Genomic DNA, 24,336 nt, shown 5'->3' on the forward strand with positions numbered 1-24,336 from the left:
ATACTTACGTAGAGTGTGTATGTTTACTATAATGTCAGCTAAAGATATCCATCTTAACTTTCAACTGTCTCAAAAGCCATGATTTTTTATCATAGTATAGCATTGTACAATAACCTTGTTATCACTTGAGAAAAATACTCTAGAAAATATTGATATACCATATACGTATTTTACAGCAGGGATCTCGCTGGTGAGTTTCAGGAAGGGCTAAAATTACTAATTTTACCGTGATGCAACATGAAAGAGTTATTAATGATTATTCTATTCGCAGTTCATTATAAAAAAAAATTGAAGCAAAAAGTCTATGTTTGCGTTCTTTTGCTATAGGCACCAAAATGATAATGATATATGACATGTTTTTTTTTTTTAATTTCAGTGTATGTATGGCAGAACTAATATTGCCATCGGAAGCATGTACGGTTTTAGCCTACTAAACAAACTGTGCCATCCGTGGGAGTCGAACCCACAACTACATGGTTGAGAACCATGCGCGCTGCCATTTGAGCTAAGATAGCAAATACCATTTGTGCTGTAAGCGGAATTTAATGACACTTGAGTGCAAATGATTCACAGGTATAAAGGGGTCTCGAGCACTGGATTTACCTTATCTTAGAACATAAGCAGACATCTTAGGAAACAAAAATCCTGAATAGCCAGCTTCCACCTTTTACAAAGTAGATTGTTGAACTCCTGAAAGTTTCAACCACCTTGAAAGAGCTTGTACCTAAGAAAAGTTTAACAACCTGGACCCTATAAGGCTTAACATCTTAACGAAACTAAGACTCACTAATAAGTGGACACTTAATAATCTTGGGATTAAGCTATTTCCACATGCTTGAAATTGGCCTCTGCGCAGATGCTTTGGAGATATCCCAGAAACACTATAAGTGAAAAAGTAATCTGAGAAAGAGTGTGCCGAAAGAAAAAAGGATGAAAAATGAACAACAGTCGTACGTGCATTGCCTCATTGTCGTCATGATAAACTAATTGTTTTACATTTCTTCAATTGTAGTCCAAACCCAACATACAAAGCAAACGGGCGCAAGCCATGTAGATGGGTCTAACAGTGTTAGCAGATGTATATTGAATCCTGTCACAAATCAAAGAAGCAAAAATACATAAGAAGCCATTTCATTCCATGCATGCCTATCTCAAAAAAGGAACGATTTAGGAAAATCTGCAACCTGCGGGCATATAAAAGGAAGCTGAGCAGGGGCCTCATTCTATTACCATTGAGTCCCTTCTCATTCTTTGTTTATGTACTATATAGCCAATCAGAGAGCATACAATTTCTATTAATTCCAAAGCTACAGCCTCATCACAGACCTAATCAATTTTCTATGTTAATGAGGCATTAATTAGCTGTAAACAATTTAATTAATAATAAAAGAGTCAAAAACGACCATTACCAAACACCGAAACTACCACATCCACCACCATCTGCAAGCACCGACCACTAAACCACTTTATCTTGCATCTTTTTGCAACATTTATGGCACCTGATAGACGTGCAGCTACACTTAAAAACAATTTTTTCCCCATGGCTGCAGATTATAAAACTCTTTGCATGGTTATGAAAAAGAAGCTTTAGCTACCACTTTCCAAGAAGATACTGTGCTTCTAAAGTCATACCTTTCTGAAAAAACATATTAGATAAGTAACTAACCAAACTAAAGGTGTAAAAATTGTCCGTTAACGCAGATAGATAAATAATATCAGAAAGCTAAAAGGTATACACCAAGTAGTGTATGCATAATAAGCAAAACAAAAAAAAAAGGTGCATAATAAGACAATGATCAATTCTGCCACCAACTTTCATTGTTTTTGTAGACAGTTTACTGCACCGTGGTATTTGCTTCTATCAATGCTACCTGAGCATTTAAGTTTATTTACGTGTGTACATTGTTTCTTATAGTTCCAATGAATTTCTTCATTGTACATATATTAATATTTATTGAAATCACTAACAAAGGTGAGCTATACCTACCTAAGGAATGAGCAGTGGGGAAGGTAAAGTTCTAATAAGCTTTTACTTAATCGATTGTTGTGAAGATTGTCTTTCTTCTTCCTGAAAGAGGAATCTACAGCGGGTAAGACCAACCTTGTAATCATAAAATAAAAACAACATCTGACTATCTAAAGAATCTAGTCGAAGTCCATTAATTGTAATAAGTTCACACTGTTAATTAGGATCCATAAATAAAATATAGTTTATGGAGATTCAGCCATGGTCATTATCAAAATACAAAGGTAAGAAACAATAATACCTTTGTTTGCTACAACCCCATCCATGCTGCATTCCACCATTGTGTTTGCTACACTGTTAATAAGTCATTATGCACAAAGGCTTCTGGGAAAACCTCAGGCTTACCAAGTTTTCCATTTCTTTTCTTTACAGTGTACAACATCCTCTAACAATTTCCACCATGCGTAAGGACTGAGAACTATTTGTAGGAAAAAAATCAGCCTTTCCAAACTTGATATGTATTGGAGTTATCTGCTTAAATAGCCCAAGATACAACCACATCAGTTGTTTCTGTGGATATTACAACATGTAGCAACACCCATGAATTCAACAACGAATAAATAAGATTACATTCATCGATTCGATTCTCAACTAAAAGAAGTCTTGTCCAAGCATAATTGAGCGAACCAATGGTATAAAAGTAGTTTGTTAAAGCTGACAGATAATAAGCATAAAGAGCTAAATAGTAATACACCAAGCTATGTTGTCATGGGCGTAAGGCGCCGCGCGGCGTCGGGTGTAAAATCCCAAGCCGCAGCGAGGCGCGGCGAAGCCGCATCATAGAACAATAAGTATCAAAAATAACTAATACTAAATGTTATGTTCTTGACATAACTGATAATTAGTTTAGACTTTCTATATTAGCTTGTAAATCTTAATGAAAAAGATTTGCAAAGGATTTAGAAAGATTTTTTTTCCTTTATTATTGTTTAAGTAATTAACAAAAACAGCTAGGAATGATCTGTTTCTTACCATAATTAGCTTAGGGTTTAGAAATATTAATGTATGACTTGATGAAAAAGATTTTCCAAAGATTTTGGGAATATTTTTTTTTCTTTCTTGGTACAAAATGTCATTTTGGCACCCAGCAAACTGGCGCCTTGGCCTGAGCGCCTAGAAAGGAGACGCCTGGGCGCCACTTTTAAAAGTGGCATCTCCTTACCCACTGCGTGGCGCCCAAGCTCAAAATAAGGCCACTTTGACGCCTAGGCGACGCCTTTGACAACATAGACACCAAGTTGTGTGTGTGTATGAAGATAAATGACCAATTCCATAGCTAACTTACAGAACTGAAGTTCTATAATTTTCTTTGTAGATAGTTTAGTATTGATCTCTGCTTCCATCAAGGCTACCTGAGCATAGAAGTTTTTTTTACGTATGTGTACTGTTTCTCACAGTTTTTATGAATTTATTTATGTTACAGAGTTAATTGAGATTACTAATAATGGAGAGAGCGAGTTATACCTGAGGAATGAGTAGCAGGAGAAGGTCAGTTCTAATAAACCACCTACCTGAGGATGACACGCACAAACCTTTCTGAAAGCAGTTGCTTGATGGATTACCGTGAACATTTCTTTTCTTCTATCAGAAAGAGGGAACTGCAGTGAGTAAGAGCAATGTTGTATTTCGAGAATCAAAACAACATTTGTGCAGTTGACTATGCGAGACAAAGAACACCATATACCTATAGTTGGGTAACTTCCTACGCATAACTCGGAGAATCACTAAAGTAGCGTACCTCAGCAACGTCAATGAAGTACTTTTTTCCTGTGCAACTCCCCTGTCCATTTTGTATGATCTCCTGCACAAACGGGGCCGTAAATATGGTTAGGCTTGACCATAATGCTGATCTAGTTAAGACATGGAAGAAAATTTCCACAGCAGCAATACTGATCTGGTTGAATAAGTGAGGAACAACAATTAACAATCCTATGATATGATTAGGTTGAAACTGTATAAATACCAATAAATCTAAACATTTAAGTATGTTGCTTCTTTAAATGAGATTTCATGACATACATACAGCTGCACGTGCAGAGGGTGGAGTAGGAGGAGTAACATCATCTCGGAAACAGTTAATGGCTTAGACGCTAAATCCCTTCGCTAAACCCAGAAAACCCCCAATTTGGAAAAAAGACACTAATACGGCAACAACAATATTAAGAATCTTATCAAAAACTCTAGATATCATATAGGAAATTAAAAGATTTGGTGTTGATACAATTGTATGGTTTCTTTAATACTCTTAGAAGGATTGCTGCAATTATTTCGAGATTCAGACCTCTTTGAAGGACTACATCACCTACCCCTTAATGTTGTTAAACCTACGGATCAAATAGACAAAAACCTAAGTATTCTGCTCGAAGTGGTTTCAGAGAGGCAAAAGAGAGAAAAGAGGGTGCTTGAGAAATATTCAGAATTTCCTAAGGTTTAACATGACGAATTCCCCCCCTCCATTCCCAATTTCATTCACCCAGACCTCCCAACTTAAGATTACCCAAAATTTCCTGAGCTTCGGATGGGGAGAACTCCATCAGGAGGACCGACCGCCGGATGGAACTCCCAGTTTAACGATGACGTCTGATAGCTTTTGCTATCACCAATACAAACACCATGTGTTTTTAGAAGTACTGCACCATTCAATGAAATTCCCAGGGATGACAACCACTAAAGCAGTTTCAAAACAAATATTATTGGAATGACAAATATTACAACATATGAGAAGCCAGCTTCCCTGGACATAGCTCCTCCTTTACGGTCATGTATACTCCATCTGTTTTGGTACCATATATTTCTGCTATACCCTTGACCTAAATAGTGCAGTCTAATGGAGTGATGGTTCAGCAAGTTCATCAAGTTATATAAATAAAACAGTAACAACATAGCCACTTTATGTCGTAGAAACAGATGGTACATCAAGCATAAACTCTCGAAATAACACATGAAGTGGTAAAGACTTGCAAAACAATTGGTTGTTCGATCCTATATCAATCATAAGAGTTTCCTCTACTAAAAAATTTTGTACATTAGTTAACCTCCTTCAACAACTTTTACAGAACTGGTCTGACCACTAACGTGATCCATGGAAGCATATGAAGTAGTAGAGAAAAATATGCTATAAAGATTATTGCCCTCAACCATGTGCACATATTATGACATTAAATTCAAGCTAGAAGTACAAACCTTTTTCTGAGTTTCGACTGAAATTTCAAATTTCACCATGTAGACCGGTAATTTATGATTATCCTCAATAAAGCCCAATGTAAGAACATATAAAAATAAAGTAGGAATCTACTAACCTTATGCATGACTATGGCCAGTTAGGACGGCTGCATTCATCTACCTTGATATTTTTAAGCGTTGGGATATGTCCAAAAGTGTGGTTCGGCTCATAGATCACACTGTTGTCCTTAATTCTTTTGGTAACATACTTATAACTGGAATTGTATGCAATGCAAGTATTCTTTTTGTTGTACTGCTTACGACCTTCAAAATCTCTAACCCACCAGCAATTCTTTACGCCTGCGAAGCCAATAGTGAGTTGGCAAATTTAATTGTTACACCAAAATTTTCATTTATGGATTTGCTGTAGAATGAAAGAGACACTGAAATCCTAATTCTGAAAATGTAATTTGAATTCGAAAGTCTGCAAAGAAGAGTGAATATGAGTAAAAACATCTGAAGATGAATACCATAATGCAATTGTAATTAAAAACACATTCGGTTCTGCTAAATCCATCCATCAAATCCAACAACGTCGCGACCATTGTTCGTGAAATTTCATATACTTCATCTTTTCATGCCAGAGTAATAATATCCAGCACATCATTGAACACCTTTAATTTAAAATCTTGCTTTAGAGATAATCTAACATTTTATATGGCTTTCACATAGTTGATAGCCGTGGGAACTTAAATCAAACTAATAGCTGTGTAAATAAATAAATAAAAACTACACCCAATTTGTAAATAAATAAATAAAAACTACACCTAAATTGTAGGAGAATGCAATAAGAAGAGAAGGAAAAAAAACTCAACTGTCTGAAAAATATTATTAGACAATCAACATTTGGGTTAAAGCATTAGTTGCCCGTACGCTTCTGCCCAGACGATATTATTGGATTAAACTATTTGGATTAAATATTATTGGATAATTAACATTGAATCGTCTCATCAAAAGTTTCATTTATACAAACCAAAAGGTAGATTTATTCCAAATATTTCCTAGTAAGCTTAGGCCCATACACTTAGTAGCAAAATGAGTTGGGCTTTTAGTGAAATCTGATTCCACTTCACGAAAGTCAAAGAGTTATATATCTGTTTATATACCTCACAGGTTGTAGTTCTGGATGAGTTAAAACAAATTAAACTTTCAATGCTTATTAAATATTGGTTCTTTTGTAAGAATCAAATCAATAGACCTTTTTCATTTGAGAGTCATCTAGAATGATATATGAATACATAAAAAATAGACACCTAGCTGACTCAAGTTTGTAGACTACTTACATGATATCTCACGATCAGAATGCACCTTTGGAGGCACCGGGATACTGCTCGATATTCCTGAAAATTGTTGTTTTCGCAAGTTTCCACGTACTTGTATCTGTAGCTGGCGGTATTGACAACTGTGATTCATGGTACTTCACAAAATTTCTGTACGATATCGAACTTGTCATCCCAATATAGTATATTCAAGTTCTCTCAAATGAAATCTGCACTCCATGAAATAAAATATTGAATCAATAAAACTCCAGTGACGGATTGATACTTGTGACAGAATTTGAAACATTAGATGTTTCATTGGAGCTCTAAGAAACAGTTGTTTGATTATTGTTCGGATAATAAAGATAGAGATAAAGCAATTCTGGCTTACCGTAGTTAATCTCTGTATGCTATTTCTGATTTCGCTTGGTCTACAACAATCCCAATCTCCATTCCACTTGCAATATACATCCATTACATATACACATACTAAAGTAATTTAGAAAACACGTCTAGTCTCACCTTAACTATTAATTTGACAAAGAACCGACTATGACTTTACGACCCATGGCGTTCATTTACATGTCACAAACATAATTTTTTGGCAAAGCTAAATTCAATTGTTAGTGTTCGTGTCTTCATTGGACGTTCCTGGTTGACATTTCGAAGCTTTACAGTCTTTTTAAAGTTAGTATTCAAACAATTTTTATTGTGGATCAAAGAATATCCAAATGCTTCCACCAAATTTAACTAACTGTATAATCTAAACATTTTACCTTTTGGTTAGTAAGTGAAATGTACTGTCTAGTTGGTATTAAGCTGGTAGCGCAAGTGCAGAGACTTGTGTGAGTTCCTAACAGTTCCATCTCCAACTGCAATGGGATATATCCACAACCCATGCTTGAAGGAATTAATAACCATATGCAGAAAACTAAGAACTACGGCGGTATAAAAGACCTATATTAGTTTGTTTTCCAGGTGCCTATTGTATCTCCTACCAACAGAGTTTCTAAGATGGTAGTCATAAGCAGACCCACTGGAACAGAAGAGGCTACACATACATGGCCATATAGTTTTGCACAACATATGTCGCGAAATATGCAATCTTGGTATCAGATATTAACATGCAGAAAATGTACCATGAGTTTGATGATTGAATCTTTGAACAGTTGAAACAAACGAAAAATGGCAACAACAACAAATTCGTTGAGGTTGAGGTCAGCTAATGGCTAGTGCATCTTAATTTTACACTGTAGGCCATATCTAATGTACTCTAAATTACTTCATCAAAACAAACATTTTTTTTTTTAACTTAAATTGTCTTTGGATTTGAGGGAATGAAGCTCGACCCAAGTAAATTGGCTCTAAACTAATTACAATGGCCATCGTTCAGTTTCAAACATAATCCATTCAAAATTATTCTAAAATGTCAAACAGGGCACCAAATGCAAGATGCATTAATCAAAAAACTACCTTTGTTGATGCACTGCTAGTTACTGGTATGCTTGAATCATGATCCTTAAGGATTCATTTCTCTGTTGCACTGTGCCACTGCCACGACAACCTTGGCATCAGCTCTATCAGCTCTCTGGGCAGATGTCTCAAATGAAGAACACTGCATTCTAGTCCAAAAAGAAAATCACAACATAATTAGTTCAGAATAATTTAGAAATTGAGAAAACACAAAATCACTTCCACCAAAGTCTATAACTATTCCTTAACTCGAACAACCCACAGTCAACTACCTTCACAATCACATATTTTGGCACATGAAAAGATTCGGAACTACACAAAGCAGTCTTAACTTGTGCTTAGTCAATTTCTCGAATTAATTAATAATTTACACTTGCAACAGTTTGATTTGCTCTTTATAATATTTTGTTTAATATAATTATCAGCTTAAACGAAATATATTTGATTTTGCTTACACTTAGCTAGACTCTGTCTTTACACGGGGAGGTAATGACAGTAAATAAGTCACTTGCCCACAGTTCGGTCAAGAGTCGCCCTCTATTCGATCCGAAGAACGAACCCAAGGCGTGAGAAGCGCCAAGGGTCTATTTGCAAGATGGCAGGTAACATGGTGTCAAATAAATTTTGTATTGACTTTTGGGATTTTATATCTTGGATGGATTACACACAAAAAGATTTCAAACTCACATATTAAACATGTACCTTTAAGAAGAACTCACAAAAATTAAAATTCCTTGGCCTCTTCCTATATAACATTAAGCCAATGCATGCATCATACGATTAAGAAACAATAATACAATTGAAAATAAATTAAAAAGAAGACACATAATAATTACCTTCTCCTCAGCTGTAGGTGCAACAATGGCTACAGCAGCAACACCACCTTATAAGAGTAGAGACAGCAACGCAGCAGCGCCTAAAAAAGACCTAAAAAGAAACTTCACCTCAAAACATGCTTTTTTTTTTTTGGAGTGGCTAGACTGAGATGTATGATTTATATGAGGAGAGATGCTTACGCCTTACAGCGATACTTAAAGGGCATGCATGGGAGGTGAGGTCCTGTTTGTGAAGTCCGACAGAGAGGAACTCATTGCTGGCTGTTATAATCCATTATCCGACGTGTGGTTTCGCACTAATCCATCTGTGTATCCAAGTAGGAGATCAAACCTCAAATTCATCTCAGCTGATTACTGGTAGTCATCATATACCTGAACCACATAATGAAACAAAATATCCTAAAGCGTCATGTTGCCTGGGTTTTTCACCAAATCTCAGCAGGAAATGCTTTGCTCTTCCAAAAATCGTTAGTTCGGCAATTTTAGATGAGTTATACACCTATACTTATACATGATAACTTAAATCAGCTCGAGGATTTTCACCTTGAGAACAGTTTATTGAGACAGTGAAAGGAAAACTGCTAATATATACAACTTGCAGACTGGAAAGCAAAAAAAAGTAAAACTCGAACTGTGTTTCCTGCCTTTGTTCCAGAAACATTTCCTTTGTTTGCTTTGGAGATTCTCAAGCGTCTTAATCTTTCTTTCATCCACTTTGGCATCGTCTTCGCTTGGATACTGAGACGGGGGCTCTGAATCAGCACATAGTTCTAAATCCGTTTTTCTTTCACTCTAAACATTTATCTTGTTCACGGACATTAGAACGTGCAATTTTCTCTTCACCTTCATGACTTACATAACCTGGGATTGCTGGACCTGCTATAGTAATCCAACACAACAAAATCATCAGAATCAACCCCAAGGGTAAACTTCCAGAACTACAACACCAAATGTGCAGTGAGCTTGATGTTTGTGTAATTCAATAAACTAAATGGAATTACAGATTCAGACTACATATGAAATGGAACCTATTCATTTTCCAACAACTAATCAAGCCACTTTATTTTCAAACTGTAAGTAAAACTTAACTGATCAAGCAAGAAATCTCACCGTTTTAAGAATCCCTTAGAGCTAATGTTTTTGAGTAATCACACTCAGAACTTGTGCAATTGAAAACCTTCATACCTTGATACAATCCACACAACAAAACAAACTCAAATCAGATCAGATCAAATCAATACCCTAGAATAAAATTCAAACAAATCAAGTTTTAATCTATGGTCAAGAATCATCAGAGGGAAGTACATCAATACAACAACATCTACCTACAATAATCATCCAGAAAACTCATCAATTTTCCATGTGACTGTACGTACTTCTGGTCTTTGTGCATTCCCCTATTGATCATTTGATGTGAAGAACATATAGTGTTATATTCGAGTGCCGCTGCTAAATTTTTTAGTACTTTCAGCACATGAATATGACAACAAATACATGGTTTGACGGGGCAGTGCTATTAAATTCTTTGTCTCCATCCTCTTTCCTCAGCATTAAATGATAGGACAACCAAAGAACTACCATAGGTGCAATTCTTGAAATAGACACATGCATGCAGGTTGCATTGGTGCCTGCAACCTACATGTTAAGAGGATTGTTAACATGAACTTAGCACCCAAAATATTATTATATGTGTGCCTTGCACACCTGCAAATCTAAGTGAGGTAGAAAGAGCTCAGGGTGTGGGGTTACTGTTGGCTTCTCAATACATCATTGACTGTGACTCATATACTTTGGCCCCCGCATTATTTGCCAATGCAATCAACTGCATCGGTAATAGTTCCTGCTGGTGTCACTGCTAATACCAAAAATTGAAACTCTTAAATTGTCTATCTCACTTTTAAAACGGAACCTCAGTTGTATGCGCACAATAAGCCTCTAGTAGCATGTGTAAGGAACTAATGAAGGCACTATAAACCCTAATAAGCTAAAAAAAAGGGTAATATAATCCGTAAATCACTTATTATAAACAGCAGTGTATTATTAGCCCACAGAGGGTAAATACCTTCTTTAAGCTTTTTAATGAAACAATTGGCATCTAGTATTGCACCAATGAAGGTCCCACAAAGCAGATTGATTTTAACATGTCATTCTTTCTTTGATTCCAGGCAATGACTGTAGTTTCAAAATAGATAAATCCTTGCATCCCTGTTCTCCTGATACATCAATATGGCCTATCGTGCACGTGCCTTAGTAGACCAAGAGAAGTGCATTATAATCTACAAACACATTATGTGACAGTTGAGTCGATACAGTTACATTAGGGACTATATAGCATGTAGTACTCAAAAAAGTCGAAATACATACAGCTTGTACTTACTCCATCGCCTCATTAAAACGCCTTTCAACGTGAAACTTGGGTTTAACATTAAGAGAAGAATACTCTTATACCTGTAAAGAAAAGAGAAGAGCTTGTAAGTGATTGATAACCCATTGCAGAATGACATACATACAGCTGCAGGTGCAGAGGGTGGAGGAGTAGGAGTACATCATCTCCGGCTACAGTTATAGCTGAGACGCGAATCTAATACCCTAAATTTGCCAAACCCAGAAAACCCTCAATTAGGAAAAAAAAAACACTAATTCTTCCAAAACCTATTAGCTAATACCTAAATTGCAACAATATTACGAATCTAATCAGGAACCATAAACAGGAGGAACTCTAATAATTCAAAATAATAACGAATCAGAAACCCTAGATATCATATAAGAAATTGAAAAGATTAGGTATTGATATATTTATATGCGTTCTCTGAGAAGGATTTGCTGCTACAATTATTTCGAGATTCAAATAAAAAGCTACATCACCTTCCCCTCAACGATATTAACTAACACCTGCGGATTAAACAGATAAAAAGCTAATATTCTGCTCGAAATGGTTTCAGAGAGGCAGAAGATAGAACAGGGTGCTTGAGAAATCTTCTGAAAATAAGGGTTTACTGTTTAACACAACGGACACTACCTGAAGGTTCCACACCCCACCACTTAAAAATACCGCAAGTTTCCTAGCCGTCCAATGGAAAACCCATCCGGAATATCCCGGCCGCCGGATCGGGATCCCTGATAGATCCTGTCCACAGATTGACTCTTTGATCAAGGAGTCAAAGTGCATGTTCACACCGAAAAACATAGGGGAAATTAGGCTAAAACTCAAAAAATATATTATTTTTGTTGTCGGGTACAAGATTATTTTTAGTTTCCGGGACACCTAAAATTATTCGAAATTATTAGGAATAGTTACGGAACTTGTTATGCAACCTATTTTTTCAAGGGTATAATTCGTAAGGAAACTTAAATATAACATATTTAAAAAAACGCGCCTTGAAATTTTACAAATTTTATCTCGTTGGAAAGCTTTTAAAGAGATATACACAACGAATACAAACAACAATATAAAATTTTTGTTTTTCACGAAAAAATCGGAGGTGATCATCATTTTAGGCAAAATTTTTAAAAACTGACTACACATTCGTTATGCAGCCTCCAAAAAAGATGCATAACACACTATGCATACACCACAAAAGATGCATAACACGTTATGCATCCATATTTTTGTTCATGCATCTATTATTTTGGTTATGCAGCCACTAAAACGCTGTATATGCCTGAATCCAACAGAAAAAAATAGACGCATAGCGACTTATGCAACAATTTTTTCGACTGCATAATAAGTTATGCATCAATAACAAGTTATGTAGCCATTTTTTTGGTTGATTTCAGTGCATACAATTTTTTTTGATATATAGTGCACTAGAGAATGACCCGTGCCGTAACGGCACGTGCTAGTTCACACTTTTTAATCTGGGTTTATTTCACACTTTTTAAGAGTTTGACTTCTTATTTTTATCCAAAATTAGTCACCATGTATCATGTTTTTGAACAACATATTTACATTCAGTGAGGGGATGAATTGACCATGGATTCAACCATTTCCAGTGATAATTTTTGTTTAAATCAATAAAATATGTAACTAAATATGTTCTACCTGTCTGATCCTTCCTGTTTATATATTTTTTTTTTAAGTATTACATAATGTTTAGGATTTTCATTGAAGCTCGAAACTGATGCCAATGAAGTTTAGATTGATCAAACATTTTTGCAAGTATCTGGAAACAATTACAGGATCGAAAACTATCATTCATAAATTATTTGTCCATTCTAAAAAGACAAACTAAGGACTCCGAAAATTCTTAGTGTTCAGGAAAAGAAAGCAAAATAAATCAAAATGTCTGATCTGAATAAGGATTCGATCCTCCATGTGCCGCCTTGCTAATCCAAAACCTCCTTTGATGCAGCAACTCTCTCGAAGGGTGTCCCATCTAGCTGTAGGTGTTGAAGTTGTTTTTGTTAGAAAAACGCTTTAAAATTACCAATTTTTTCTTGGACTATGTTTTGATCCCTAGACCTATTGCCCATTAATTGTTTTTTCTTTTGAATAGATAAAACAATAGTCTCACATTGACTAAAATCTAAAGAGTTTTAGACATAAATACCATAGAATTGGCTATAAGGGCATGGCCCTTGGGTCATTATACTTTTGTGCTTGGAGGGAAGGCTTAGACTAGGGCAAGGTTGCCTTTCCCGTACGCGCGGTGCTTCGCACAGAAGCACGCCGCCGCCGTCCGGTCGGGTGTGGGTGTTATCTTTTTGCTGAAACTTTTGGTACGTGTTTTACACACATGTAGAAGAATCTTCTTCCTTGTCTGCACATGTTTGTCCTGGCTTTCTTGTCTGTACGTATTTGTTTTGGGTTTCTTGTCCGTACATGTTTGGCTTGGCTTCTTGACAACACACTGCTCTAAGCCTGACAAAAGCAACACTGTTTTTAACCCAACATTACCAGTATTTCTGTCATACGCATGGTTTGGTTGCATGCATTTTTCCTCTCGTTTGTAACGTCTTAAACACTATATAAGGGAGGAGTCTTGAGCTCATTTCACACACCACAGAGAAACATCTCTTCTACTCTCCTTCTGTTTTTCTGTAAACATCTCTTCTACTGTTTTAAGTTCTGCCAAGCTCTAAGGGTACCCTCTTTGTATGCTACATTGAGGGGTACTAACTGTAGTTGTATCCTGGAGGTGACTCGCCAACTGCTGTAGCATCTCAGAGGAGTGGCAGGCGATATTGCCTTTAGGACAGCGTAGTTTACGTGCCTCTACATTCTCTGTGCAGCAACATCAGCAACATTATTTTGAGCTAAGTATCTTCTTCTCAGTTACAGTTACATTATTAGTACTTTATCCAACAGTTTTGCCGCATTTTCTTGCTGCATATAATACCTGAACCCTACTTCGGAACATTTTTGGTTAAAAAGTGTTGATCCCATTAGAAACACAACAATCTTTGGACTTGTATGTTTCAGTATGCCCGAAAATTTAAATTGTCGCATCAAGAAAACCATATTTGCTTGTAACCCCAGTATATAAGCGATTATTCAAGCTGCTCTTTCTCTGTATCCAGGGATGAGGACCATTAGTCAGTAACTTATAAACGTATGTGCAGCATTGTAATGACAGACAACAGAAAGGATAAAGGTTTCGTAGACAAAAAAGTGATCCACAAAGATGGTTCTGCACCTCCGTGTTCAACTATAAAAACAATGAAAATACAAACAACGACTTCATCAAGAAAAAGTAAAATATTTTAAATAAACGAACACTGCATTGAAGAAGAAAACATAAAACTTGTACACTATATATCCTTTTTCCTCAATATGCCATTTAACCCTGTGTATTTAGTTGAAGATATACTAAAGTTAATAGGCACCACATATTTTTCTACCTTCTAATGTTCTCTAAATAGACTGTTACATTAGTTAATGATATCAAAATCAGAAAGAACGCAGTGGGCATGGTATCATTCCATAAATGTTATTAGTGTCATAATCTAATTTTAGACAAACAAACTTGAGTTGGGCTTTAAACATCTTAAACATGAAAAGAAATACATAATCAGTACACACATATTTTTACCTTCACTGATGTTTTAATGTGGTTGATCATAAACTGCTATTCAGGGTTTAGGGTCGCCAACCTATTAAACTGCAATTCAGGGCCACCAACCTATTAAACTACTGATTTCTCCCAAAATAAGAGTTCTACTGGCAAAAGACAATGAAAGGCCAGAGATTGAGTATAATTGCACAACTGCAAGCAACAGATTAAGTACAATAGTAATGTTTGTTCTCGATTGGATAGTTTCAGCTACTGAAGTAGAGGTTTCCCGATATTTGCCTCACCAAATCAAGGTTGCATATAGTTTGAAAAGTTGCGCATATGCGGAACAAATTTCTTACAAATATTCAACTGATCCCAGGGATTTTCTTTACAATGAACTCTTCAAAAATGTACCTGATAACTTCGGAGATCCATATAGCTCAATATTGCTAGTATGATGTTGTTTGCTACCTAAAAAAATAACATCGTTTAGCCATATGTGAAAGCCAAATATGTTTACCACTCAAAGTCAGTAAATAAAGCTTGAAAGTTAGAACGGGAAAGAGATAGAAACTATGTGATAACTGTGATGAACGCTTAGTACTCTTTATATTGTTTTCTTGCACAATTAATATTTTTTGCTACAACACTGCAAATAAAGTAAAAGGTTCCTTCGTCGAGGAAATAGAATCAAAGTATGAAAACTAAGTATACATTAAGTCAACAGTATGATATTTCCCACATTCAATGCAAACTCTTGAATATAGAAAGACTGACTATTAATTGTTACCCTCTCTAAGCATCTTATCACCATATCCCAGAGTTTTGCTTCAAAAATGAAAAAATAAAAAGCATATTCCAGGGTCGTTTGATCATTTGATCTGTTTATGGCAAACCTCAAATCGGACTTCAAATACATGACTCAGGTAAATCACCTACATCGAATGACTATCATTTGATTTGTTTACACCAAATTTATAATAATACGCATTTAGCTATCATTAGAGATATGGTAGTGCAAACCTTGTGAACGGCCATCCGCGTAGAGACGTTACATTGGACTAAATCCACTGCCTCTTTTCCTATGCCCACAAACGTAGCAGATCCAGTCAAGTCCTCTATATCCATTATAAGTTGCATCCTGGTCGCTGTAGATTATATATTGGTCATGTATTTTCGAGAATGCTTCATTATTAAAAAGCATGGCATTATTATTCAATTGGGATTCAATTACCTCGGTGTGGGTCAGCTAGATTCTTGGCATGTGAAACACCAAAAGTTTATAATGCCATCTTCTTGGAATTTGCGTGGCAATATGGGCAGAACATGAGACACCATTTGTCTGCGAAACCTTTTTTGCGTCCAACTGTGGTGAATACGACGCCATCCTGTGAACACATCATATTCACTTGTTAGCTGATGCATAAAACCTTTAGCAGTTGGTGTGTTTCAGTTAAAAGAACAATGGCAAAACCATCAATCACCACCAAAGTATCCCTATATTCTAATTTTTAAGCTACTTTTGTTGGGGTTTTGTTCCGCGAATATTCTGGAACTTACCGGAACGTAACTTGGGTGTTTGTCAAGTTATGTGGCTTCCTAGTTTAGGATTTCCTAATTAAGCTGTGAGTCTACTTTTAGGAGTTCTAAGACTTGGGGACCAAGGATTTGTCTATTATATAAGAGGCCTTATATTGTGAGTAGAAATTAATCCTCTTGTTAATCCTCTTGACAAGAGTGATCGAGGGTCACAACCGTTGTGTCCTACAATGGTTGGTGATGGGGAAAAATCAATGTGAGATGAGTGACTTGTAGTGAGAACGGGTATGAGAGAAATATAGGGTTTATAGGGTTCATGAGAAGTTAGAGTTCATGATGTTCTTCGTGTTCTTGTCTAAAGTCGAAGCAACAATGGTGGTGAAGGTTTATGGAAGAAGAAGAATAAAGGAAGAGGTAAACTCTTCGTAATATGTCTTGTTGTTTCTAACGTTTTAGCGCTACTGGGTTATATAACTAGTTGATTATATGATGTGTGACGATGTAATAACTTGTTATGATAATGAAGATTCTCGGGGTGGTTTTGGCCATGGATGTAGCCTACAAAGGTGAACCACGTAATCTTTGTGTCGTGTGTGATTGTTTATTATCATATTGACCATATATTCGTGCTAGTATTATCCGATCATGCTAATCTAAAGATGTAAGAGACGGATTCGAGCTAAGTTATCTAAAGTAGGATGTTTCATGGAATTGATTTCTATGGAAACATTCCGGTCCGGATGAACGTAACCTCGGTTTCCCGACAAGTGGTGCGGTGAAGATGGATAAATATGGCAATGATTCAGTAATTTGAACAAGAGGTTTCAAAGAAGAGAAAATATTAGTTCGTAGCATGATGATATGGGTCGCGAAGATGATGAGTGAATCAAGTTCGAACAAAGAATAAGACGATATCAAGAAAGATTCGACAACTTTACTTGATGTGACTATGATTCGTGTTGAAGGTGTTTTCTTTGCAAGAGAAGATCGTTCGTGGGGTTCAACTGGCGTCTGCAAAATATTGCCAGGAGAATATTTTGAATCATGGTGGTGCTAGGTGATAATCGTTCATACACAACATATGAAGATTGTAGCATGTTTTGCCTACATGGAGGATGACTCAAGATTGTTGGTTCATGGAGTTGGTGAAATCCGTCTGGAATTGCTTGGTGGCTCAGATCAAATAATGTCAAGTGTTAGACATATGTCGAAGAAGTATTCTACAAAAGGTCAAATAATGAGTGATCATGGCGACGAAGTAGTTTGATACAAGTCATGCAGAAACTTGTATAAATTATATGAAGAAGTTGTTTGTGGTGATGCTAGAAGATCGACAATAGTGATTCCGATGGTGCAAGTGCAAAGAAGGAATTTGACTTAGATGGTGGTTCAAGCTCAGAGTACAAGACAATTTTGATTCGTGCTAGTGATGATGTATGCAAGGATGGCCTTCTATAAGGTGATAAACATTCATGCTTTGTTGGAGTGAAAATGAAGGTTTTGTTCACGTCACAAAAGGAGGTGATTGTTGGGATTTTGTTCCGTGAAGATTCTGGAACTTACCGGAACGTAACTTGGGTGTTTGTCAAGTTATGTGGTTTCCTAGTTTAGGATTTCCTAATTAAGGTGTGAGTCTATTTTTAGGAGTTCTAAGACTTGGGGACCAAGGATATGTCTATTATATAAGAGGCCTTATGTTGTGAGTAGAAATTAAAATCCTCTTGTTAATCCTCTTGACAAGAGTGATCGAGGGTCACAACCGTTGTGTCCTACAATGGTTGGTGATGGGGAAAAATCAATGTGGGATGAGTGACTTGTAGTGAGAACGGGTATGGGAGAAATTTAGGGTTTCTAGGGTTCATGAGAAGCTAGAGTTCATGATATTCTTCGTGTTCTTGTCTAAAGTCGAAGCAACCATGGTGGTGAAGGTTTATGGAAGAAGAAGAACAAAGGAAGAGGTAAACTCTTTGTAATATGTTTAGTTGTTTCTAACGTTTTAGCGCTAGTGGGTTATATAACTAGTTGATTATATGATGTGTGACGATGTAACAACTTGTTATGATAATGAAGATTCTCGGGGTGGTTTTGGCCGTGGATGTAACCTACAAAGGTGAACCACGTAATCTTTGTGTCGTGTGTGATTGTCTATTATCATATTGATCATATATTCGTGCTAGTATTATCCGATTATGCTAATCTAAAGATGTAAGAGACGGATTCAAGCTAAATTATCTAAAGTAGGATGTTTCATGGAATTGACTTCTATGGAAACATGCCGGTTCGAGATGAACTTACTCTCGGTTTCCCGACAACTTTCAGATCTTAATAGTAGGACGTTACAAAGAAGAGTGTATTACAAACATCAAAGATAACAACCATATATATACATACAATACTGAAAAAGGGGTTCATATTTAACATTCAGAAACATATAATACAGTCGTAAGACCGAATATGATAATATATCATAAAAACAATCAAAAACATGAGAAATTTTTTGATGGGGGCGTTTTTCGAAGGGGGAATTGGGGACAAATTATATGTTGACACATGTCGTACATATCAATGGATTTTGTTTCCAAAAATACCAACACCAATTAAGAAAACAAATTTTATCTCCAAAAATACACTTCTTTTATATTTTTTGAAACATAATTCATTAATATGTAAGACATGTGTCAACATATCATTCGTCCCTCATACCCCCATCAAAAAAACGCCCCCATCAAAAATTTTCTCCAAAAACATATAAAACCGGTTTCTGCTGGATAAGGAATCTAATCAAAGTAAGCCTAAAACACGAATAAAGATAATAACCAAAACTTCAGAATGTCTTATCCAATCTAATAAGCATGTAACCAGAACTCACTGTTCTGAATGACACGCATCGAGTGGCACACTTTCACCAGGGAGAGTCTTCTTAGACACAGGTTGTTCTTCGAAGTCGGAGCTTCTATCAGATTTTACCTGGGAAAGCGAAAGTGAACATTTGGTAATACATAGGCAGAGAATGGAGATCAACTCGGGTGACGGTGTAGCTGGTAGCTACTTTCTAATCCATGTTGAATGCACGTCAAACAATTTTTAAAAAAAATAGAAAATTTGCAGATGGAGAACATACCTATAGAATCGAATTCAAGTGATGATGAGAGACCTCAATTTCTTGAGAAAATATAAGTAGGGTGGACAAAAATAAATGCATTCACTTGGCAATTAGCTGCCCCTGATTAATCAAAATGAAAGTAGAGGAACAAATCAATAGGTAATCTCCACACTCCAAACAAAACAAAACAAAACAAAACAAATCATTGACGTAAGGGAATAAATGGCACCAAACGTTTAAATGATCCACAACTCACGAAAAATCTTTACATCCGTTGATTCACATAGCCAGAGCCAAACCAAAAAGACAAAAGATACCCTTTACTTAAAATAGAGAATCATACCTTGAACTTGGTCACTGATACCAACTTGCCTCTGTGATTTCTGATCTTCCCCAGTGATTGGAAGTGACATTGGGGCATTTTCAATGATCACACGCAGTGATCTTTCTCTGAGATTGAAGAAGAAAAAGACGATGAAGAAACTGAAATGCAAATGTAAATAACCTTGCAACAATTATTACTAATTGTGATTGAGTGAGGGATGAATAAGGATTTAGAGGATTAAATAACCTCGCCAACATCTGCGGAAAGGGTTGAACTCAAGTCAAAGAGGTCCCTTACAGTGTTGAACCAATTAGGAGTCTTTTCAAGATATACCTGATTAGAGAAACAAAATCGTTATAAAAAATGCTTTGCAGCTGAACACAACTATCATCTCAAATTTTTCATTCCTGCAAACGGTAAACCCAATAATAAAATTGAAGTCCCATATTTCTCACTGAGATAATTTCAACAAACAGTTAGTAATAAAACATAAATCAAGGAGATATATTAATATTATGGTGAGTACTCATCTTTCCAACTTTTGATTTACGACATGCACCTAAGAGAGAGTAAAACCTAACAACATATACAAATTTATCCCCAGAAAAAAATCATTGAAAAATTCTCAGAGGGAAGAAAAAGCATACCTATTCGAAGCTGGGTGGCGAAGACTTCAAATGAACGTTCCAACAAAATCAATAAATAAAAAAGGAGATGAGGGGTTTTTGATCGTTTTTTATTCTAGGATTTGCGCTAAGTGACTAAGATCAAGCAATGTTACGGAAAAAAGAGTCAATTAAAGCATTCAATTCATTGAGGGAAAGATCGAATTAATTACACATGAGCCGAAGCAAAGATAACGCTCAACTTTTTTGATATATGGGAGTGGAGGATAAATCCCAGACGCTTCTCTTTAACATGGAGGTGGGCCGCAAACGCATACGTGGGCTCATCTTACGTAGGACCATTGATTCATTTTATCGAAGATACCATTGGGACTTGGGAGGATGGGAAGATCCTAGCCGCGAGTTGGAAAATGAATATATCCCAGCCGTTACGTGACACAAACAACCCTCCGGTCATATAAGCATAAATTATGCAGCCACATTTTTGGATGCATGTTAGGTTATGCATCCATTTTCTCGATGCATAAAAGATTATGTAACCATATTTTTGGATGCATATCAGGTTATGCTTCTATTTTCTTGATACATAAATGATTATGCAACAATTTTCAATTTCACAGCTAATAAAAAAGATGTCGAATAATGTGTTATGCATCCATTTTCTCGACTGCATAACAGGTTATGCACATTTTCTCGACTGCATAACAGGTTATGCACATTTTCTCGACTGCATGACAGGTTATGAAGTCATAACAACATCATCTTCTTCTTCTTTGTTCTTCTTCGTTTTCTTTTCCTTGAACTCCTCTTAGCCATAACATCAACCTACATCCATACACCACACATACATCCATACACCCACCAGAGCCATTACCTTTCTTCAAACCTAACCTTAATTTCTCATAAACCCTAGTTCTCCAAATCATAATTACAGTTTTAAACAATCTAGGGTTATTCTTAATAACCTCAGGAAAACCAAATCGAAACGCAATGAAATCATAATAACTTCACGCAAAAAAGATGAAATTAGACCTAGAAAACCATTGAATCATCTATACTCATTGAAATTGATATAAGATCACAGATTTAAAACCTAAAAATGGAATCACTTTGAATCCTCGCTCCAAAAATCATATCAATTAACGGCAACAACATGATTATCCTCGATTAATTTCACCATGTTCTCTCGGAAAAAAAGAGAGGTAATCATAAGAAATAAAAGACGAAGGAAAAAAGAAGTCACAAAGAAAAAAAAACCTAGGAAAAAGAAGCGAAGAAATAATTTCAGAAAATATGGGTGTGAGGGAAATTTTAACCTAGAAAATGGGTGCGCGCATGAAGTTTTTCGCCCGTGGGTTTCACGGTGAAAAAAATCTGAGAAATGGATTTAGTGGTAGTTTTCACAAAAACATACCGTGATTTCTCCCTAGACCTATGTGGATAAATTACATGGTATTTGTCTCTTTTATTATTTGTTTTTTTCTCTAATTCCGTGTGCACTGACAGCTATTACGAAAGTATTTTTTTTTCTCTCTTAAAATCTCAGGCGTTTGATTCATGTTTGAGATCTTTATCAAAAATAACGGAGTGAAAAAAAATGGAATTAAGAAAGAGAAAAGTTACTTTGCATCACATATTCAAGCCTTTAGCTCATCTACTTCTCTAATTTCTTCTTACGACTGCACCGATTACTTGTCTTTTTTCCTTTTTTTCTTCTTCTTTTGATCAGTCTCCACTGGTTCCGTATGTGTCTTTCATCTTCTTTCACCAATTTGTTTTCATCTTCCAATAAAAAACCAGTGATAATGATGAGTATGAATTACTGAAAAATGAAAATGAATAGTTGAAGTATTGTCCGATACTATTTTGTGCAATAGTTATGTTGTTGAATAACTTCAGACTTATATGCTGCCCATTACAATTGATTTAATAGGAAGCGCAACTCCTCAGTTTTTCCTATTTTGTGAATGCAATCGTGTTTTGTACAAACCGAAGTGCATATGTTATTTTTATCGTTAAGGTTCCAGATACTCTAATTCCGATAATCATGAAACAAATAAAGAAACGAAAAATATTGAAAAAAAAGAGAGAAAAGGAATCCGTTTTGGATCTTGATAATGATTGATTTAGTTTTTTCTTGATTAAGATAGTTTAACAATATATTTTGGGTTTTTTTCGATTGGTTTTTGACTTGTTAGTCCAATTGGAACTTTTTGTAAATCTTTCAAGAGAAATTTGGTTGTACATGGAGAATGAAATTTAATCAAGAAAATTATTTTTCTGTCAAAATTAGTTTCGGATCCAAAAAGTAATAAGAAGAGCGATAATTGCAGGAAAAACCTGAGAAAAAATCTGAGAGAGATTTGTAGCGGAAGACGACAAAAGAGAGAAGCACCACATAATCTGTCCATATGAGCCATGGAATGAATCACGACATTTCCTTCGATGTGTCTAGAATAATCGTTATTTTTCTTACCCTTCGTAGTTTGGGGGGGGGGGGGGGGGGTTGTAGCCACTAAAAATAACCTTCCCGTCCACCCGCCTAGAATATTCTAGAGACTCCTTGCCATATTTTTATGTCGTTCACTTCCTCAAATTACAAGTGACTCAAACTAATTAAAATTAAGCTAATAAACAACTAAAACTTTACTCATTAAAAATGGCTAGTATGTTGAAACCAATAGCCGAGTCTTCTGAACGACCTATTCATAGGCGTGGACGAAGTAGAGTTAGAAAGTGTTCGACAAGACCTCCAAAAAATAATGATTAATGCGGTTGTTCTATTGAAATGTTCAGGGATTGGACAAACATGGTGCAAAGGCCAAGTTAAATAAGCTAACTATTTTTCACACTCCTGTCATTGTCTGTATCACGGAACCTATGGGTTTTTTGCACTAAATGAAGTAAATTGTGAAAAAAGTAATATATGGGTGTTCAGGTCTAATTCTTCAGCTCGTCCAAGTATAATTTCTTGTACAGGTCAGGCTATAACTCTAGATTTTGATGTTGTTTTTGTTTGGCCATTCATGCTGCTTTCAATCCAGTTACAAGAAGGGGTTTATGGCAACAACTGGTGTTGGGTTATTTATCCATTCCTTGGCTGGTCATTGGTGATTTTAATTATATCTTGAGGGTGGAGAAAAGAAGGGTGGAATTCTCCCAAGGACATTATATCTTAATGAATTTCGAAATTGGATGAGTCATAATGGTCTAATTGAAGCGGATGCAATTGGGAAGAAGTATACTTGGTCCAATAATTAGAGTGAGGTTCGTAGAATTGTTTGTAAACTATATAGGGACATTGTTAACGATGCCTGGCTTTTAAAGTTTTGAAAACTGAAGATGTAAAGCTTTACCTAGGATTTCATATGACCATTCTCCTTTGATTGTTTTTGCCTTTACAAATCCTATGCCGCAAAGAGCTCCTTTCCATATCCAGAAAATGTGGTTTGCATATCCAGGTTTTATGGAGTTGGTTAGACAGCTGGAAACTTCCTTTGAGTATTGTTGCTTCTTTTTTATTTGTTAACAAGCTGAAAAGGTTAAAGGAGGTTTTGAAGATACGGATAGAACTGTTTTTGGTAATGTGCAGTTCAGATTAAAGCAAGCTGAACTAAACCTTGAGGATGAAACTGATCTTCTTGATTATGACCCGGCTGATAAATTATAGTCCAATGGAGTTTTGGATGCAAAGAAATATGTTGAAAATGTTCGTACCGAATTTGAAACTATGCTTAAGATAAAGTCAAGAGAAACTTGGATGGAGGATGGAGATCAAAATAACTCATTTCTTTCACGATAGTATACGTATGAGGAGAAGCCAGAATACTATTTCTGAGCTAAAAGTTTCCACTAACACTACCTTATTTTTGCAGGAAGAAATCAATGATTACATTATTGATTACTAGACAAGTCCGATGGTGGAAATTCT

General features: G+C 35.9%; 2 long non-coding RNA genes across 24 annotated transcripts; both read right to left on the reverse strand.

Annotated features, from left to right (window-relative positions):
• Positions 1-288: 288 nt before the first annotated feature.
• Positions 289-11,818, reverse strand: LOC113318380. Of its 23 annotated transcripts, none has more exons than XR_003344483.1 (16): positions 11,682-11,818; positions 11,194-11,264; positions 10,879-11,092; positions 9,927-10,001; positions 9,360-9,695; positions 8,997-9,188; positions 8,817-8,907; positions 7,981-8,129; positions 6,899-6,996; positions 6,532-6,737; positions 5,326-5,548; positions 3,765-3,827; positions 3,491-3,604; positions 2,268-2,497; positions 1,410-1,636; positions 289-1,090 (listed from the first exon to the last, which is right to left on the reverse strand). It is a non-coding gene; the product is annotated as an uncharacterized LOC113318380 (long non-coding RNA). The 23 variants fall into 23 exon arrangements; XR_003344477.1 differs by having other exon boundaries at positions 3,491-3,607; positions 3,711-3,827; XR_003344486.1 differs by having other exon boundaries at positions 1,410-1,499; positions 1,633-1,636; positions 2,268-3,607; positions 3,711-3,827.
• Positions 11,819-18,673: 6,855 nt separating this feature from the next.
• LOC113319115 lies at positions 18,674-20,651 on the reverse strand. The gene is made up of 5 exons (XR_003345115.1): positions 20,427-20,651; positions 20,026-20,112; positions 19,798-19,904; positions 19,473-19,574; positions 18,674-19,318 (listed from the first exon to the last, which is right to left on the reverse strand). It is a non-coding gene; the product is annotated as an uncharacterized LOC113319115 (long non-coding RNA).
• Positions 20,652-24,336: the final 3,685 nt, after the last annotated feature.

This window comes from Papaver somniferum, chromosome 10 (assembly GCF_003573695.1).
Source record: "Papaver somniferum cultivar HN1 chromosome 10, ASM357369v1, whole genome shotgun sequence".
NCBI classification, from domain to species: domain Eukaryota; kingdom Viridiplantae; phylum Streptophyta; class Magnoliopsida; order Ranunculales; family Papaveraceae; genus Papaver; species Papaver somniferum.